Source organism: Rhineura floridana, chromosome 22, assembly GCF_030035675.1.
Source record: "Rhineura floridana isolate rRhiFlo1 chromosome 22, rRhiFlo1.hap2, whole genome shotgun sequence".
In the NCBI taxonomy this organism is placed as follows: Eukaryota; Metazoa; Chordata; class Lepidosauria; order Squamata; family Rhineuridae; genus Rhineura; species Rhineura floridana.
Window position 1 is genome coordinate 16,159,762 of NC_084501.1, and position 7,503 is coordinate 16,167,264.

General features: G+C 43.9%; 1 long non-coding RNA gene across 1 annotated transcript; it reads left to right on the top strand.

The window, feature by feature from the left end:
• The first annotated feature begins 3,718 nt into the window (after nt 1-3,718).
• LOC133374887 (uncharacterized) lies at nt 3,719-5,982 on the top strand. The gene is made up of 2 exons (XR_009760010.1): nt 3,719-3,773; nt 5,375-5,982. It is a non-coding gene; the product is annotated as an uncharacterized LOC133374887 (long non-coding RNA).
• Nucleotides 5,983-7,503: the final 1,521 nt, after the last annotated feature.

Below are 7,503 nucleotides of genomic sequence, written 5' to 3' on the forward strand. Positions count from 1 at the left end.
ATTTGTTTCCTTTTCTCCTAATACTAGAACTCAGAGGCAGCTGATGAAGCTGAATGTCGGGAGATGCTTTTTCAGGAGACACAAAGGACAAGACTCCTTCACTCAGCACATAGCTAACCTATGGCATTCGCTCCCATAGGAGGCAGTGATGGTCACCAACTTGGATGTCTTTAAAAGAGGATTAGACAAATTTATGGAGGAGAAATCCATCGATGGTCGTTAGCCGTGATGGCTGTATTCTGTCTCTGCCATCACCAGACGTATAACTGTGAATATCAGCTACTGTGAACTGGAAGTGGGGAGAGAGCTGATGCACCTGGATCCTGGTTTTAAGATCCTCTGAGGGGAGATATGATAGAATTCTTCAAGGACTTGAAAGGTTGCCACACAGGGGAGGGCCAGGATCTCTTCTCAATCATCTCAGAGTGCAGATCACTGAATAATGGGCTCAATTACAGAAAGCTACATTTCAGCAGAACATCAGGAAAAACTTCCTGACTCTTTAGAGCGGTATGACAATGGAACCACTGACCTAGGGAGGTGGTGGGCTCTCCAACACTGGAGGCATGCAAGAGGCAACCGGACAGCCACTTGTCATGGGTGCTGTACCTTAGATTCTTGCATTGAGCAAGGGGTTGGACTTGATGGCTTTATAGCTGCCGTCCAACTCTACTATTCTATGATTATATGATCACTAGTGGAGGTGAGCTCCTTCCTCACAATGCCTTGTTTATTATGTGTCTTAATGCCAGTAGTGAAATTGACAACCAGCAATGTCCTGTTGTGCCCTCATACTGCCCAAAGGTCATCTGGTTGGCTCTTGTGACAACAGAATGCTGGATTCTATAGGCCAGGGATGGAGAACCTGTGGCCATCCAGGTGTTGTTGAACTACAACATCCATCATCTCTGCCCTTTGGTCATACTGGCTAAGGCTGGTGGGATTTGGAGTCCAACAACATCTAAAGGGTCATAACAGTTCCCCATCCCTGACCTAGGTCTTCAGATGGTCAAATAAATTAACCTATTTTCTAACCATTAAAAAAGTGTTGAAATGAATAACAAACATTTCCCTGGGTTGTGCTGCTGATGGAATTACAGTAATGATCCTTGATTAGAGCTGATGCCCAATTTCATCTCAAGCGAAATGTGAGGTGTGTTGGGTATGATTGGTCAGAGAATGGCAGGAGGAGAAGAACTTGTGGCCACCCAGGTGTTGCTGGACTACAACATCCATCATGTCTGTCCCTTGGTCATACCAGCTAAGGTTGATGGGATTTGGAGTCCAACAAAATCTGGAGGATAACAGCAGCTCCTCACCCCTCAGATAGGACTTTAGATAGACAAATAGACTGACCCATTTTCTAACCATTAAAAAAAGTTTTCTAACCATTAAAAAAATGTTTTGAAATGAGTTACAAACATTTACCTGGTGGTGCTGCTGATGGAAGGTTGTGATGCTGCAGTTCTGAATTACAAGAATGATCCTTAATTAGAGCTGATGCCCAATTTTACCCCAGACAAAATGTGAGGTGTGTTGGGTGTGATTGGTCAGACAATGGCAGCAGGAGGAGAGGGCTATATTCAGACAACACCTCTGAAAGAAGTTTGAAGAGAAATAGTACCATTTTGGGTAACTTAAATAGCACAATTTTTTTCCTAATGAATAAATTGACAGTGCAGATCTCAGAAGAGAGGCATAATATGATGATCAAATCTCACTTACATCAGCAATCATGCTGCAGCATTCTGCATTGACTGCAGTTTCCAGACCAATGTCAATAAAAGTCTAATAACTTCTTCTTTTTAATTACAGGAAGTAACACCCCACCCTTCCAGTTTTTTTCTAGTTGGCAAAAACAACAAAAGCCCAAAGGGACATCCATAACAGGTGTCCTAGTTTTATTACCACTGCACTGAGACAGGTTCTGAAACAGTGTCATTGGGCAAAGCACTTGCCCCTTCAGCCATATTACACTGGAAGGAGATGGAACAATAAAGAAGCACATATTCTTCCAAAAATGTTGCCATTGGGAGACTCCAAATCGCACAATTGTCCTTCTCCAGTCTTGGGATGCTTGTCTTAAGTGTGGATTCTTCAGCCCTGGTTTGATGCAATTGTGATGCAGTTTGCCAACCAAACAATATTTTCAACGATGCAGCTATTAAGGGAAACTGTGCATATAAATGACAATATCAGTAAAAAATAACATACAACATGCATGCTTGCAAAAATGGGTTCGTTGGTTAAAACGTCATATAAAATTGTGTTTATTAGGAGAAATTTACAGTTAAAATGCTAATACATTTTCATGGGCTTTTAAAAAAATCAAATTGTAGAAATGTGGAGAAACAAATGTAATATTGGAGATATGAGTTGAAAGAACTGAAACGGACAGATCTTTCCATCCCTAGTGTAGACAAGAGGGAAGATTCGTTTCCTTTTCTCCTAATACTAGAACTCAGAGGCAGCTGATGAAGCTGAATGTTGGGAGATGCTTTCTCAGGAGAGACAAAGGACAAGACTCCTTCACTCAGCACATAGCTAAACTATCACATTTGCTCCCACAGGAGGCAGTGATGGTCACCAACAGGGATGTCTTTAAAAGAGGATTAGACAAATGTATGGAGGAGAAGACGATGGATGGTTGTTAGCCATGATGGCTGTATATTGTCCCTACCGTCATTGGAAGGAGAGAAAGAGCTGTTCACCTGGATCCTGCTTGCAGGAATCCCCAGAACAGGGATGGAAACAACTGTCAATAGGCAGTTTTAACTCACATATATTTGCAAGCCAGTTCTCATAGTAGAATACATGTTTATATGTGGTTTTCATTCATATGCTCACTTTGATGGACATTTTCCCTTACGTATGGATTTTTGTAGACATTGGTGGACATCTGAATAAGTGCAAATATAGAAGAATGGCTGTTATTGTCATTTATATTGTCATTTATATGCCCACTCTCCCCTAATAGATGTGTTTTTAAAAACATTGGTCGGTTGCAGAACTGCATCACAATATTTGGATAAGTTTTAAAGAATGGCCTTGTTTGGGTTCTCGTATAGTTTTGGAAAGGGTGAATTTGATCTGTTTGGCTTTAAGTGTGAACCGAACCAAATTTTTTCTCCCTCTCTAGCCCACACATCATGCAGAAATTTGGAGCCTTTCTCAGGTGCCTGGTCAGTGGAGTGGCTAGGACTGGCTGACGTCTAGGGCCCAAAGCCCTAAATGACCTCCCTGAGTGTGGCACATGATGGGGGTAGTGGCAATCTGGCATCTCTCCAACATCTGGGTTGCATGGAGGTGGGCGATGGAATGGTCCTCCTCCAAAAAGTATCTGGTTTACCCCAAAGACATTTCTTCTTCAATATGTTCTCAAATGGACTTCCTGCAGGATCCTGCAATGTCTACTGAAAAGTAAGTCCCATCGAGTTCCATGGTACTTGCAGGCAAGTGGGTATGGCATTTTAGCCTTAATAAGCTCTATTTTCTCTCCCACACAGCCTCAAGTGTTCACCTTCTTTCCGCGTAGCGTGAAGGCTGGGTGAAAAATAGCATGTGAGAGAAGAAAGGAAAAAAATATAATTAGAGAGTTTTAATTAAACATTAGAAAAATAAAAACCTGTCTATGCATTTGTTAATTGCTGGAACTGAGGAGGACCTCCTCTAGGCACATCGACAGACTGTATAAAAAGGCCTCTCCCATTGTGGGTTACTCCACAAGCATCGGATACTCTGAAAGCATCTCATCAGATCCACCAGGAAAGCAGGTAATTTCTTTCTCGTTTCTGGGGTTGATGGTGGCTGAAAGCTCTCTTTTCTCTGAGGGTTCTTAAGTGGATTTTTCCTACTGAATTTGAACTAAACTGAAATTCTGGAGGGATGTCCAAATGAATATTTCAGTCAAGCTGTGATGTGAGGTTCAAACGAATCTTTCTGATGCTGAGTGTTCTGCATGGGCTGGGTTCTAGTCCTGTGGAGGAAAGAGTCTGTGCAATGGGTGCAGCTGAAAATGTCTGAGGACTCCAAACGTTTCTTCAAGAGGGGAATTTGGAGGGTCCTTTAGGAACAAAGGAAGCTGTGTTATACTGAGTCAGATTGCAGGTTCATCTAGTTCAGGATTGTCTACACTGACTGGCAGCATCTCTCCAGGGTTTCAGACTGGGAGTCTTTCCATGGCCAGTGTGAAATGCTGGGGGTTGAACCTGGGATCTTCTGCACACTAAGTACACACTCTATCCCTAAGCTATGGTCCTTTCCCCTAAAAGACCCCAGTCCTCATGATTCTGTAGAGAGGGATGATTTAATGGGAACATAGGATGCGACCTTCTAGGAAGTGAGTCCATTGGTCCTTGTAGCTCGGTATTGCCGACATTGGCTGGCACCAGCTCTCCGGGGTTTCAGGCAGGGAATCTCCCCAGCTGTACTCGGAGATGCCAATGACTTAACCACGGACCTTTGCTTTGCACAGCAGAGCTCTACCAGTGAGCTCTGGTCCCTTCCTCAAGGGGATACATAGTGGGTGTATATGTTGGAGTAGATACAGGATAAGGAAAGCAATGACCTTTGGGAAGAGAAGCAACATGGCATTCACAGGGCACTCACTTTTTGCATGGAATATAACCAAAATGGGAATTTATTGCAGAATTATGCAACAATGCTCTGGCTTGTAGCCACAATGGCTATATGGCTGGTGTATGGTTGGAAAGGAAGCATGCCTCTGAATTCAACTTGCTGGGTATCAGAAGTATGGGGGGAACTGTCATGTTCATCTCTTGCTTTTGGGATTTCCATTGGGGCATCTGCTTATCCACTCTGAAAATGGGCTCCAGGACTAGGGGATCCCTTGGCCTGATCCCAGAGGCTCTCCTCGTGTTCTTAGGTGGAAGGTCTGCCCATATGAAATATCTGCATATGTTGAAGCACAATAGTTTGCTTCCTTCCTGTGCCCTTCTAGCACTCTTCGGATGAAGGGCTTTCAACCAGTTTTCTCTCTCTCCACCCCTCTCTCTGATGGAGAGACATACCTTGCTTTCTGGCCAGCCTTCCAGGGGCCACATGCCAGGGGTGTGTAAGCCAGAGACAAAAGCAGATGGAGCAACAAATGGGAGTTTTGCCTTTGTACTGTCAGCTAATCCCTGCACTCTCTCAAACACCCCTCTCTATCCTCCATCCAGGCAAACAAGCGGTAAGATTGACGGACACAGATGTGGAGGCTGCAATCTGTAGGGAAAGTCCCTCTGGAATTTGAGATAGATAGCAAAATGCACCTTTCCCAACCTTGCTGGGAAATCAGGGCATTGTTCATGGCTCTCTCTGTATCTCCAGTATTTGTAGATGACCATCTTGCTCTACCCAAATCTCATTTCAGATCTACCCTACCTGTTCTAAGATGGCTCTGGGGATGAATGGCATCCAGTTGGACAACTTGTATCATCCAGCAGATGACAGCCTCTCCTCCCTTGATTCCTTCTGTCAATATCCTGACTGCTATCCACCGCAACGGCAAAAAAGCATTCGGTGTCCGCCTGGCTGTGTCGTAACATGGTGCCCCGTCTATATCAAAGGGTGTGGCTACGGCTATATCCCATTGTGTCGCCCCTGTTATCGCCAAAATAACTACTACCCTGGTTGCCGGCCATGTTAAGTCCAGACACAACTTTGACAGAACATCCAGGAAAGAAGGCACACGATTCTGACCCTCGACACAACATTCGGAAGTGCTGAGCGCTCCACAGACCCCACTGCACAACCAATGGGATTTGTGAGGGCTCAGCATGTCTGTTCATTCATATGGTGCTTTGACTTTATTGCTTTGGCTTCCCAATCTTTGCTTGCAGGCATCTTTTTTGGAACAGGCTCCTTTTCTGAAATCACTCCCATCCCCTTGTAATCGAGCCATTTGCGGTGTGCTTGGACCCTCTGGCTCCGTCCTTTATATTCTCATTAAAGCGTTCAGCATATCATAGAACACTTCCATTTCTGTGTTCCTCCCTGTTCTTTCTCTCTTTCCCATTAGGAAGCCTCCTTGGAAGTTGCAACAATACATGTCTATTAACATCAGGGGCGAATAGCTCAGGAACAATGTGCATTTCTTGGCTTGAATCAGTGAATTAATTTTAACCACTAAACTAACACACACACAGAGAGAGAAACACACAACACACACACCAAGAAGCAAGCACTCATGGCGTAAGAGGAGAGGGGCAGGTTGTGTTCAGCACAGTTTGGAAAGACAGATTAGTTGTCCGTCTCTATGGGCTTTGTGTTGCAGACTAAGCCTCCGTCATGTGCAGCAGGGCAGGGAGGACCAGAAGGTGGCTTCTAAAACACACACACACACACACACACAAACACACACATGGGGCGTAGGAAGAGGGGACAGATGTGGAGGCTGCAATCTGTAGGGAAAGTCCCTCTGGAATTTGAGATAGGTAGCAAAATGCCCCTTTCCCAACCTTTGCTGGGCAATCAGGGTGTTGTTCATGGCTCTCTCTGTCTCCATTTCATGCTCACCACAATCTTGTGAGGTAGGTTAGGTTGAGAGACAAAAGGCTACCCAGGAAGCTTCATGGCTGAATTGGGATTGGAAGCCTGGTCTCCCAGGTGGTGTTGCCAAAAAGATATGGAAGTAAGGGGCAGTCAGGGAACCACTACTGAAAAGGCTCTTCTCTTCTCACAACTCTCCATGCCTCAAATATCCGGAACATTCATAAAATGTCCAAATAAAGGCCTATCCCCCTTGGATATATGGGTCCATCTAATCCAAGAGCCCTATTCCAAAAGATTAGAGAAAGGAAAGGAAAATTTAAATCAAAAGTAGGGATGTTGAAAAATCAACAGGGGAACACACTGAGTGACTGAGATGAAATAAAAGGAAGATGGAAGCAGTACACTGAAGCACTCTATAAAAAAGATGCCAGGATGACAGATTCATTCATGGAGGAACTGTATGCAATTTTAGAATGTGAGTGAAAGCTGCTCTTAAAATACTTGGAAGAAACAAATCACCAGCAACAGATGGCATACTGATAGAGTTGCTACAAGCTCCTGAGACTGAATCTGTCCAAAGTTTGACAAAAATCTGTCAAGAAATATGGAAAAGAAAACAATGGCCCACAGACTGGAAGCGTTCAATATTCATCCCAATTCCAAAGAATGGAACGTAGGAAGGAATTTCAGAAGAAAATCACCCTTTGCTTTATAGATTACAGCAAAGCCTTTGACTGTGTAGATCATGAAAAACTATGGAATGCTTTAAAAGAAATGGGGGTGCCCCAGAATCTGATTGTCCTGATGTGCAACCTATACTGTGGACAAGAGGCTACTGTAAGGACAGAATATGGAGAAACCGATTGGTTCCTCATCGGAAAGGGTGTGAGATGGGTGTATTTTATCACCCTGTTTATTTAATCTATACACAGAACATGTCATACGGAAAGCGGGATTGGACCAAGATGAAGGAGGTGTGAAAATTGGAGGGAGAAATATCAATAATTT